Below are 14,191 nucleotides of genomic sequence, written 5' to 3' on the forward strand. Positions count from 1 at the left end.
TCTCAAGCAGCTCCTCGATGCGCGGCATGGGGTGCGCGTCCGAGGCTGTAATGGCGTTGAGCCCCCTGTAGTCCACGCAGAACCGGGTGGTCCGGTCCTTCTTTGGCACGAGAACTACAGGTAAGGCCCACGCACTCTTTGACCGTTGAATCACCCCCAGCTGTAACATCTCATCGATCTCTTGGCGCATAATCTGCTGCACCTGGTCAGAGATTCGATAGGGTGTTCGCCGTAGTGGGGCGTGATTCCCGGTGTCCACCTCGTGGACGGCTAACTCAGTCCTCCCAGGTCGGTTGGAAAACACGACCCGGAAGGGTTCCAGGGTGGTTTGCAACTGCACCCGCTGGGGTTCAGTTAACGAGGCGCTTACCTCCACATCCTCGATGGACCCATTGGCCTTGGCTTGGGCCAGCATGTCCAGGAGGGTGTCCTCACCATCTTCGGGCAAGCTGCAGACCGGTAGGACGAAAGGTTCACGTTCGTGATGAGCCTTCATCATGTTGACGTGAAAGGCCTTTCGCCTACCCCGAGCGTGGTCAAGCGTGACCACGTAAGTGACCGGGTTGAGCTGTTGGTGGACGACGTACGGGCCCTCCCAGGCGGCCTGAAGCTTATCCGTTGGTACGGGGACCAGCACCCACACCTTTTGACCCACGTGGTAGGTCCGCTCCCGGGCGTTCTGGTCGTACCAGTGCTTCTGATCAGCCTGAGCCTGCGTCATGTTGTCATGCACCAACTGCGTCAAGGTCTGCATCTTGTCACGGAAGCGCATGACATACTCCACTATGGACACTTCAGAAGGGTTCAGCTCCTCTTCCCAGGATTCTCTTACCAACCCAAGGGGTCCCCGGACTCGCCTGCCATACAGGAGCTCGAAGGGGGAGAACCCCGTCGAGGCCTGCGGAACCTCTCGGTAAGCGAACAGCAGGTGTGGGAGGTACCGCTCCCAGTCGCGCCCTTGGGTCTCAACCAGCATGCGTAGCATCTGTTTGAGGGTACCATTGAAGCGTTCACACAAGCCATTGGTCTGTGGGTGATACGCACTCGATACCAGGTGCTTCACCTGCATTCTCTTACAGAGAGCCTCCATTAGGCGAGACATAAATTGGGTCCCTTGATCAGTAAGCATTTCCCTGGGAAATCCTACACGTGAAAAGATAGCCAACAGGGCATCCGCCACCTTATCTGCCCTAGTTGACGACAGAGCTACTGCCTCTGGGTACCGGGTAGCATAGTCTACCACAGTAAGGATGTATTGCTTTCCAGAGCTGCTGGGGACGGCCAGCGGGCCCGCAATGTCCACCGCGATCCTCTGGAAAGGCTCCTCTATTACTGGCAAAGGGATCAGGGGAGCCTTAATAGCAGGCCCCGCCTTCCCCACTCTTTGACAAGTGATACAGGAGCGGCAGTAGTTTGACACATCTGTCCCCATTTTAGGCCAATAGAAGTGTTGAGACAGCCGGGCCTTAGTTTTGCTGATCCCCAAGTGTCCAGCTAGCGGGATCTCATGGGCAATCCGCAACAACTCACCCCGGAATTGCTGTGGGACGACCAGCTGTCTTTCCCTCAACCACTCCTTTTGTGATTCTCCGGGTACTGTCTCCCGGTACAACCTTCCTTGTTCCCAGAACACCTTCTCCTTATCAGCCTCGGAGAAGGGCGTCCCGGCAAGTTGTCTCAAACTCTCTAGGCTCGCATCTGTGTGCAGAGCGGCCTGAAACTCCTGGCTAGGCGAAGCCAGAAGCGACGTCAGGGTCCCTTCCCCACGGGAACCCTCTTGGACCTGCTCTGGGTCCACCTCTGGTTCAGTCACAGTGATGACTGAGGAGGGTCCGGAAGGCTGACAGTTATCTGCGTTCCGGGCACTCTGACTGCGGGTGACAGCAGCTACGTAGGCTGTCTCCCCGGGGATTTCTACAGTCCCATCAGCCGGCGCTGCTATGGGCTCTACCTCCCCATCCACCCCCATTACCTCAGGAGCATTGCTACTTATGGGCCAGTTACCTTCCTCGGTGGCACTGGTCACTTTCATGGCATCACGTTCCTCACGGTTCCCATGCATCTCCCCATTTCCTGTAGCACCGACACTTGCCCCTGTTAGGGGTTCCTCAGCCGTCTCACTCCGCAGAGCGACGTGGCTGGGCACGCCTGTACCTATGGACACATTAACCTTCACAGAAAAATCATTATCAGGTTCAGCTGGCACAGGTACAACATTTTCACCATCAATCCTAGGGAAAAAATGGTTAATAGATGCATCATTACAAGATAAAGCATGGTCAGGTAACACATGCGATCTCCCATCATCATCATCATCAGGGTTAACTTTACCCTCATTAGTAGATTGGGGAGGGGTGTCAGGGACGTAGTATGCAAACATCCTCCCCAAATCAGTCCCCAACAAAACATCAGTGGGCAAATTATCCGACAGCCCCACTTCCTTCACCCCGCTCCCAGCACCCCAATCAATAAAAACCCGGGCCATCGGTAAGGGACAGCGGATGCCCCCAATCCCAGTGACAGTTAGGGTTTTCCCCGGAATGATTTCTTCAGGGGCCGCCAGTTCGGGTCGGATGAGGGTTCGTTCAGCCCCGGTGTCCTTGAGGCCTGTAGCAACGTGGCCTCCCACAGTGACGGGCTGTACGTTGTCACACACCCTCCCAACCACACCACCCACCAAAAGAACTGCTGCATTAGGCCCTGGGGCCTTGGCTGGGGTGTTCTTCTGCTTGGCTGGGCAGTAGGTACTGATATGACCAGTCTGATTGCAGGTGAAACACTTGCGAGGTTCGGTGGTAGGTCTGCTGTTGTTGGCCACAGGGCCAGGACCTCTGGTGTGTTGGCTGGCAGGGGTACTGGCGTTGGTTGCAGGCTTACCCCCTCTCCAGCTGGTGGTGACTGGCTTCCGCACTTCCGATCTACGGTTGGCTTCATAGGCATCGGCAATCTGCGCTGCTTTCGTCACGTCTTTGGGTTCTCTGTCCATCACGAACTGTCGCACCTCAGCTGGGCAAAGATGAAAGAACTGGTCTTTGATCATCAGGTCTCGCAGCTGTGCAAAGGTGGTCACTGACAGTCCTTGGGTCCACTGGTCAAAGTGGGTCCCCAGTCCATGCACCACATCACTGTAGCTGTCGTGTGGGCCACGTTGGAGGGTCCGGAACTTTCTACGGTACACCTCGGGTGTAAGCTGGTACTTGGCTATCAGAGCCTGCTTGATGGCCTCATAGTCACCATCTTGTTCTTGAGGGAGGGCAGCAAATGCCTCCAGAGCTTTACCTCTCAGCCCTGGTGTCAGGTATCGGGCCCATTCATCTGTAGGCAGCCGGTACTGTCTGCAGGCTTTCTCAAAGGCCCGCAGAAAAGTGTCCAAGTCTCCGTCCTTCTCCATAACAGGGAAGTGATCGGGCCGGGGCTTCGGTATCTGAGCGCTGCTGGGCTCACGTCTCTGGGCGGTGGAGGGCATCCCCCCCTGCCGGAGCATCTCCAGTTCATGTTCTCGCTGGGCTTGGCGCTCGGCTCTCTCAGCCTCTCGCTGGGCCTCTCGTTCGGCTCGGGCCTCCTGCCGATACTGCTGAATCAGCCGTAGGCGTCCCTCATGGTCATCAGTGGGGATTTCTTCCAAGGCCGCCTGCAGGTGGGGGTCCAATTCGCCCGGATTGCTAGCAGGGCCGGCATTCAGTGGTTGGACCTCTGCTGCAGCACCATGTTCGCTGGTGCTGGCTTCTGCGGCCTCTGGGCTCTGTGACCTGGCTTGGTCGGCTTCAAATTGCACCAGTTCAGCGACCATTTGAGTCTTGGTCTTACCCTGGGAGTTCAGGCCATGGTACGTGCATATCCCAGCAAGAGAGTCCTTCTTCTGCTGGTTGTACCAGGCTTCCCCTTTCGCAGCCATGGTTGCCAAATAAAAGATAGGCTAGAAAAACGAAGAGAAAGGGAAGGGATAATTACCAGTACGCAATTGTCTCACAACTAAAAAGCACTGAGATCGCTCTCCAAACTTATTTGCGCAGAGTCCTCGCAAGAACTTTCTGCAAGTTTTTAGTGAGAGGAATGATTACTCAAACCAAATCACTAATGCTCTAAGATATCCCACCGCCTTGCCACCAATTGTCACGATTCCCCTGACCGCTGTCACCAATTGGTCAAGATTCACACCATGACCGTCATCCCTACGTCACGGATTGAGGTGACTTTAGGCCAACAGACGGCTATCACATGTGCAGGGGGGCTTATCTTAGTTATCCCTCCACTCCACGATGTGATGAAAAAACACACACAGGGCTATTGACCTCTTAGTTTACAGCAGGGGCTTATTCTAGGTATCCCACTGCTTTCAATATACCACCAACTGCAGGGATTTATGTATATCCCGCTTACAGTTCCACTTAACACTTGCAGCTCTCTGGCGCCCCCCTTACTCTCAGGTCAGATTAGGTACTGCACCCTGGGTAATTAGTCGCCAGAAAGGCTGCCTGCTATGTACTGGCTATTGGGCACGCTGCAGCGACGCGATAACTACTCCCACTCAGGCAGGAACAATAATTATTAACCCCGCAGCCGCTTCAGCATCACCCAAAAGTCTGCACACTATCGGTATCACTGCCACCAGCTTCGATTAAACGGGTCCGAAGCTAACCCAACACAACAGTAACAGTAGCGTATTTTCCCTTCAAGAGACTTAGGGTACGGTTTAGAACAGGAGAACGGACTAATATATAATATTATATCCCATAAAAAATTAGGCAGTGCTTTATCAAAAATATTTTATAAAGATGTTATAAATGAGACAATTGCAAATATGTACATGGGTAATTATAACATAAAGGGAATAAAAGAGAAAAGATAACACTCACATGTTAAAAGCATTGCAGGCAACCAGGCTAGGGCAGTTTCCACACATCCCAGTCCATGGGATGCTGCTGGCTTCAGGAGAAGACAAGAAGTCAGGAAGAAATCTAGCAGACCTCAGCTGGGGATGTGTGCAGCCAGTTATACTTTCAAGGCTGTGACATCACAGAAAGGCTGGCTTATCCAGACCCTCCTCTCTCTACATTCTGAGTACTTCAATCTTAAATTTATCTACTTGCTATAACTTTGCTACAAAACATGACAGAGTCAGACTCAACCTATCATTCATCTCGGATTAACGTGAGCATTCTAATGAGATCAAATATGTCCTATCTGGGATACATATTTACAGAGAAATCCCTACTTCTTTACCAGATGGAGTTAGAAGCCCGAGTCTCATGGGATGTGTAGATACACCGAGTGAGACTAAGAATATATATTTTCGTATTTCTAGCTTAAATCGTTTGCCTAATATCTAACAAAAACTAAACAAAGAATCTTTCATGAATTTTTGGAGCCACTTTTCCTTATAGCTGAACAAGAGCTTACACAGGAAATGCCAGTCGTAAATTCCATTCGGCAATAAAACCTCTCTTCCCCCATACTCTCAGAGAAGGAAAGCCAGGAATTTGCAGCTACAAACTGTTACTCCAAGAAGGGGGGGCTTAGCCCACGCAGGCTAGCAAGAGAACTACTTATGATATTTCATACCATATCATGACACCCATAATAACAGTGATATCCACTGTGCGCCATAATAACAGTGATATCCACAGTGCTCCCATAACAGTGACATCCACAGTGCTCCCATAATAACAGTGATATCCACAGTGCCCCATAATAACAGTGATATCCACAGTGCTCCCATAATAACAGTGATATCCACAGTGCCCCATAATAACAGTGATATCCACAGTGCCCCATAATAACAGTGATATCCACAGTGCCCCCATAATAACAGTGATATCCACAGTGCCCCATAATAACAGTGATATCCACAGTGCTCCCATAATAACAGTGATATCCACAGTGCCCCATAATAACAGTGACATCCACAGTGCCCCCATAATAACAGTGATATCCACAGTGCCCCCATAATAACAGTGATATCCACAGTGCCCCATAATAACAGTGATACCCACAGTGCCCCCATAATAACAGTGATATCCACAGTGCCCCCATAATAACAGTGATATCCACAGTGCCCCGTAATAACAGTGATATCTACAGTGCCCCATAATAACAGTGATATCTACAGTGCCCCATAATAACAGTGATATCTACAGTGCCCCATAATAATAGTGATATCCACAGTGCCCCCATAATAACAGTGATATCCACAGTGCCCCATAATAACAGTGATATCCACAGTGCCCCATAATAACAGTGATATCCACAGTGCCCCATAATAACAGTGATATCCACAGTGCTCCCATAATAACAGTGATATCCACAGTGCCCCCATAATAACAGTGATATCCACAATACCCCATAATAACAGTGATATCCACAGTGCCCCCATAATAACAGTGATATCCACAATGTCCCAATAATAACAGTGATATCCACAGTGCTCCCATAATAACAGTGATATCCACAGTGCTCCCATAATAACAGTGATATCCACAGTGCTCCCATAATAACAGCAATACCCACAGTGCCCCATAATAACAGTGATATCTACAGTGCCCCATAATAATAGTGATATCCACAGTGCCCCCATAATAACAGTGATATCCACAGTGCCCCATAATAACAGTGATATCCACAGTGCCCCATAATAACAGTGATATCCACAGTGCCCCCATAATAACAGTGATATCCACAGTGCCCCCATAATAACAGTGATATCCACAGTGCTCCATAATAACAGTGATATCCCCAGTGCCCCATAATAACAGTGATATCCACAGTGCCCCATAATAACAGTGATATCCACAGTGCCCCCATAATAACAGTGATATCCACAGTGCTCCATAATAACAGTGATATCCACAGTGCCCCATAATAATAGTGATATCCCCAGTGCCCCATAATAACAGTGATATCCACAGTTCCCCATAATAACAGTGATATCCACAGTGCCCCCATAATAACAGTGATATCCACAGTGCTCCATAATAACAGTGATATCCATAGTGTCCTATAATAACAGCAATATCCACAGTGCCCCCCATAATAACAGTGATATCCACAGTGCCCCTTAATAACAGTGATATCCAGAATGCCCAATAATAACAGTGATGCCCACAGTGCCCCATAATAACAGTGATATCCACAGTGCCCCCATAATAACAGTGATATACACAGTGCCCCCATAATAACAGTGATATCCACAGTGCTCCATAATAACAGTGATATCCACAGTGTCCCATAATAACAGCAATATCCACAGTGCCCCCATAATAACAGTGATATCCACAGTGCCCCATAATAACAGTGATATCCACAGTGTCCCCATAATAACAGTGATATCCACAGTGCCCTTATAATAACAGTGATATCCACAGTGCCCGCATAATAACAGTGATATCCACAGTGCCCCATAATAACAGTGATATCCACAGTGCCCTCATAATAACAGTGATATCCACAGTGCCCCCATAATAACAGTGATATCCACAGTGCCGCATAATAACAGTGATATCCACAGTGCCACATAATAACAGTGATATCCACCATGCCGCATAATAACAGTGATATCCACAGTGCCCCCATAATAACAGTGATATCCACAGTGCACCCATAATAACAGTGATATCCACAGTGCCCCATAATAACAGTGATATCCACAGTGCCCCATAATAACAGTGATATCCACAGTGCCCCATAATAACAGTGATATCCACAGTGCCCCCATAATAACAGTGATATCCACAGTGCCCCCATAATAACAGTGATATCCACAGTGCCCCCATAATAACAGTGATATCCATAGTGCCTCCATAATAACAGTGATATCCACAGTGCCCCATAATAATAGTGATATCCACAGTGCCCCATAATAACAGTGATATCCACAGTGCCCCCATAATAACAGTGATATCCATAGTGCCTCCATAATAACAGTGATATCCACAGTGCCCCATAATAATAGTGATATCCACAGTGCCCCATAATAATAGTGATATCCACAGTGTCCCATAATAACAGTGATATCCACACTGCCTCCATAATAACAGTGATATCCACAGTGCCCCCGTAATAACAGTGATATACACAGTGCCCCCATATTAACAGTGATATCCACAGTGCCCCCATAATAACAGTGATATCCACAGTGCCCCATAATAACAGTGATATCCACAGTGCCCCATAATAACAGTGATATCCACAGTGCCCCCATAATAACAGTGATATCCACAGTGCTCCATAATAACAGTGATATCCACAGTGTCCTATAATAACAGCAATATCCACAGTGCCCCCCATAATAACAGTGATATCCACAGTGCCCCTTAATAACAGTGATATCCACAATGCCCAATAATAACAGTGATACCCACAGTGCCCCATAATAACAGTGATATCCAAAGTGCCCCCATAATAACAGTGATATACACAGTGCCCCCATAATAACAGTGATATCCACAGTGCCCCTTAATAACAGTGATATCCACAATGCCCAATAATAACAGTGATACCCACAGTGCCCCATAATAACAGTGATATCCACAGTGCCCCCATAATAACAGTGATATACACAGTGCCCCATAATAACAGTGATATCCACAGTGCTCCATAATAACAGTGATATCCACAGTGTCCCATAATAACAGCAATATCCACAGTGCCCCCATAATAACAGTGATATCCACAGTGCCCCATAATATCAGTGATATCCACAGTGCCCCCATAATAACAGTGATATACACAGTGCTCCATAATAACAGTGATATCCACAGTGCTCCATAATAACAGTGATATCCACAGTGTCCCATAATAACAGCAATATCCACAGTGCCCCCATAATAACAGTGATATCCACAGTGCCCCATAATATCAGTGATATCCACAGTGCCCCCATAATAACAGTGATATCCACAGTGCCCCTATAATAACAGTGATATCCACAGTGCTCCCATAATAACAGTGATATCCACAGTGTCCCCATAATAACAGTGATATCCACAGTGCCCCCATAATAACAGCAATATCCACAGTGCCCCCATAATAACAGTGATATCCACAGTGCCCCATAATAACAGTGATATCCACAGTGCCCTCATAATAACAGTGATATCCACAGTGCCCCCATAATAACAGTGATATCCACAGTGCCGCATAATAACAGTGATATCCACAGTGCCCCATAATAACAGTGATATCCACAGTGCCGCATAATAACAGTGATATCCACAGTGCCCCCATAATAACAGTGATATCCACAGTGCACCCATAATAACAGTGATATCCACAGTGCCGCATAATAACAGTGATATCCACAGTGCCCCATAATAACAGTGATATCCACAGTGCCGCATAATAACAGTGATATCCACAGTGCCCCCATAATAAAAGTGATATCCACAGTGCACCCATAATAACAGTGATATCCACAGTGCCCCATAATAACAGTGATATCCACAGTGCCGCATAATAACAGTGATATCCACAGTGCCCCATAATAACAGTGATATCCACAGTGGTCCCATAATAACAGTGATATCCACAGTGCCCCCATAATAACAGTGATATCCACAGTGCCCCCATAATAACAGTGATATCCACAGTGCCCCATAATAAAAGTGATATCCACAGTGCCCCCATAATAACAGTGATATCCACAGTGCCCCCATAATAACAGTGATATCCACAGTGCCCCCATAATAACAGTGATATCCACAGTGCCCCATAAAAACCGTGATATCCACAGTGCTCCCATAATAACAGTGATATCCACAGTGCCCCATAATAACAGTGATATCCACAGTGCCCCCATAATAACAGTGATATCCACAGTCCCCCATAATAACAGTGATATCCACAGTGTCCCTATAATAACAGTGATACCCACAGTGCCCCCATAATAACAGTGATATCCACAGTGCCCCATAATAACAGTGATATCCATAGTGCCCCATAATAATAGTGATATCCACAGTGCCCCCATAATAACAGGGATATCCACAGTGCCCCATAATAACAGTGATATCCACAGTGCCCCATAATAACAGTGATATCCACAGTGCCCCATAATAACAGTGATATCCACAGTGCCCCATAATAACAGTGATATCCACAATGTCCCCATAATAACAGTGATATCCACAGTGTCCCCATAATAACAGTGATATCCATAGTGCCCTATAATAATAGTGATATCCACAGTGCCCCCATAATAACAATGATATCCACAGTGCCCCATAATGACAATGATATCCACAGTGCCCCATAATAACAGTGATATCCACAGTGCCCCATAATAACAGTGATATCCACAGTGCCCCATAATAACAGTGATATCCACAGTGCCCCATAATAACAGTGATATCCACAGTGCCCCATTGTCACGATTCCCCTGACCGCTGTCACCAATTGGTCAAGATTCACACCATGACCGTCACCCCTACGTCACGGATTGAGGTGACTTTAGGCCAACAGACGGCTATCACATGTGCAGGGGGGCTTATCTTAGTTATCCCTCCACTCCACGATGTGATGAAAAAACACACACAGGGCTATTGACCTCTTAGTTTACAGCAGGGGCTTATTCTAGGTATCCCACTGCTTTCAATATACCACCAACTGCAGGGATTTATGTATATCCCGCTTACAGTTCCACTTAACACTTGCAGCTCTCTGGCGCCCCCCTTACTCTCAGGTCAGATTAGGTACTGCACCCTGGGTAATTAGTCGCCAGAAAAGCTGCCTGCTATGTCCTGGCTATTGGGCACGCTGCAGCGACGCGATAACTACTCCCACTCAGGCAGGAACAATAATTATTAACCCCGCAGCCGCTTCAGCATCACCCAAAAGTCTGCACACTATCGGTATCACTGCCACCAGCTTCGATTAAACGGGTCCGAAGCTAACCCAACACAACAGTAACAGTAGCGTATTTTCCCTTCAAGAGACTTAGGGTACGGTTTAGAACAGGAGAACGGACTAATATATAATATTATATCCCATAAAAAATTAGGCAGTGCTTTATCAAAAATATTTTATAAAGATGTTATAAATGAGACAATTGCAAATATGTACATGGGTAATTATAACATAAAGGGAATAAAAGAGAAAAGATAACACTCACATGTTAAAAGCATTGCAGGCAACCAGGCTAGGGCAGTTTCCATACATCCCAGTCCATGGGATGCTGCTGGCTTCAGGAGAAGACAAGAAGTCAGGAAGAAATCTAGCAGACCTCAGCTGGGGATGTGTGCAGCCAGTTATACTTTCAAGGCTGTGACATCACAGAAAGGCTGGCTTATCCAGACCCTCCTCTCTCTACATTCTGAGTACTTCAATCTTAAATTTATCTACTTGCTATAACTTTGCTACAAAACATGACAGAGTCAGACTCAACCTATCATTCATCTCGGATTAACGTGAGCATTCTAATGAGATCAAATATGTCCTATCTGGGATACATATTTACAGAGAAATCCCTACTTCTTTACCAGATGGAGTTAGAAGCCCGAGTCTCATGGGATGTGTAGATACACCAAGTGAGACTAAGAATATATATTTTCGTATTTCTAGCTTAAATCGTTTGCCTAATATCTAACAAAAACTAAACAAAGAATCTTTCATGAATTTTTGGAGCCACTTTTCCTTATAGCTGAACAAGAGCTTACACAGGAAATGCCAGTCGTAAATTCCATTCGGCAATAAAACCTCTCTTCCCCCATACTCTCAGAGAAGGAAAGCCAGAAATTTGCAGCTACAAAACTGTTACTCCAAGAAGGGGGGCTTAGCCCACGCAGGCTAGCGAGAGAACTACTTATGATATTTCATACCATATCGTGACACCTCCCCCTTTTGGTGTGCGCTAGGGAGGTAGAACCCGACGGTATGCCTCCATGGGCACCTCAGTACGTTCACCCTGGCGGGAGAGTCCATCTGCATTCCCATGCTCCCTGCCCGTTTTGTGTTCAATGGTGAAGTCAAACTGCTGAAGGGCAAGGCTCCAGCGTAGCAACCTGCCGTTGGTTCCACACATGGCGTTTAGCCAGCGCAGAGGGTTGTGGTCGGTCACCACAGTGAAAGTGTGACTGTACAAGTAGGGCTGCAAGCGCTGCAGGGCCCAGACTATGGCCAGGCACTCCTTCTCGATTGTGGAGTAGGCCACTTCCCTCGGCAAAAGTTTCCGGCTCAGGTATAACACGGGGTGCTCTTGGTCCTCCGAGTCAACCTGGCTGAGCACAGCACCAAGGCCAAACTCGCTGGCGTCGGTCTGCACCAAGAACGGTCGACTGCTGTCGACTGCTTTCAACACAGGGGCGTTGCACAGTGCGGTTTTCAATGCCTGGAAGGCCCCCTCACAGCCATCTGTCCAGTTGACGATGTGGGGTAGCTTCTTCCTGGTGAGGTCCGTCAAAGGTTTTGCCAGGCTACTATAGTGCTGTACGAAGCGCCTATAGTACCCTGCAGTGCCCAAGAAGGACATCACCTGTTTTTTGGTCACGGGAGTGGGCCAGTTCACGATCACTCCCACTTTGTCAGGCTCTGGCTTCAGGGTGTTCCCGCCTACCCGGTGCCCCAGGTAGTGAACCTCCCTCATGCCCATCTGGCACTTTCCCGGCTTGATAGTCAGTCCTGCTTGGTGAATTCGCCTGAGCACCTCCTCGAGATGCTGCAGGTGTTCCTCCAAGGAGGAACTGAAGATGGCAATGTCATCCAAGTACGCCACGGCGTACTTCTCCAGTCCTCGAAGCAGGAGGTTGACCATCCGCTGGAAAGTGGCAGGGGCATTCTTCATGCCGAAGGGCATGACCGTGGACTCGTACAGTCCGAAGGGCGTGATAAAGGCGGACTTCTCCTGCGCCTCGGGGCTCAGGGGAATCTGCCAGTATCCTCTACTCAAACCCATTATTGTCAGGTATTTTGCGCCAGCTAACTTCTCAAGCAGCTCCTCGATGCGCGGCATGGGGTGCGCGTCGAGGCTGTAATGGCGTTGAGCCCCCTGTAGTCCACGCAGAACCGGGTGGTCCGGTCCTTCTTTGGCACGAGAACTACAGGTAAGGCCCACGCACTCTTTGACCGTCGAATCACCCCCAGCTGTAACATCTCATCGATCTCTTGGCGCATAATCTGCTGCACCTGGTCAGAGATTCGATAGGGTGTTCGCCGTAGTGGGGCGTGATTCCCGGTGTCCACCTCGTGGACGGCTAACTCAGTCCTCCCAGGTCGGTTGGAAAACACGACCCGGAAGGGTTCCAGGGTGGTTTGCAACTGAACCCGCTGGGGTTCAGTTAACGAGGCGCTTACCTCCACATCCTCGATGGACCCATTGGCCTTGGCTTGGGCCAGCATGTCCAGGAGGGTGTCCTCACCATCTTCGGGCAAGCTGCAGACCGGTAGGACGAAAGGTTCACGTTCGTGATGAGCCTTCATCATGTTGACGTGAAAGGCCTTTCGCCTACCCCGAGCGTGGTCAAGCGTGACCACGTAAGTGACCGGGTTGAGCTGTTGGTGGACGACGTACGGGCCCTCCCAGGCGGCCTGAAGCTTATCCGTTGGTACGGGGACCAGCACCCACACCTTTTGACCCACGTGGTAGGTCCGCTCCCGGGCGTTCTGGTCGTACCAGTGCTTCTGATCAGCCTGAGCCTGCGTCATGTTGTCATGCACCAACTGCGTCAAGGTCTGCATCTTGTCACGGAAGCGCATGACATACTCCACTATGGACACTTCAGAAGGGTTCAGCTCCTCTTCCCAGGATTCTCTTACCAACCCAAGGGGTCCCCGGACTCGCCTGCCATACAGGAGCTCGAAGGGGGAGAACCCCGTCGAGGCCTGCGGAACCTCTCGGTAAGCGAACAGCAGGTGTGGGAGGTACCGCTCCCAGTCGCGCCCTTGGGTCTCAACCAGCATGCGTAGCATCTGTTTGAGGGTACCATTGAAGCGTTCACACAAGCCATTGGTCTGTGGGTGATACGCACTCGATACCAGGTGCTTCACCTGCATTCTCTTACAGAGAGCCTCCATTAGGCGAGACATAAATTGGGTCCCTTGATCAGTAAGCATTTCCCTGGGAAATCCTACACGTGAAAAGATAGCCAACAGGGCATCCGCCACCTTATCTGCCCTAGTTGACGACAGAGCTACTGCCTCTGGGTACCGGGTAGCATAGTCTACCACAGTAAGGATGTATTGCTTTCCAGAGCTGCTGGGGACG

This window comes from Ranitomeya imitator, chromosome 1, assembly GCF_032444005.1.
Source record: "Ranitomeya imitator isolate aRanImi1 chromosome 1, aRanImi1.pri, whole genome shotgun sequence".
NCBI classification, from domain to species: domain Eukaryota; kingdom Metazoa; phylum Chordata; class Amphibia; order Anura; family Dendrobatidae; genus Ranitomeya; species Ranitomeya imitator.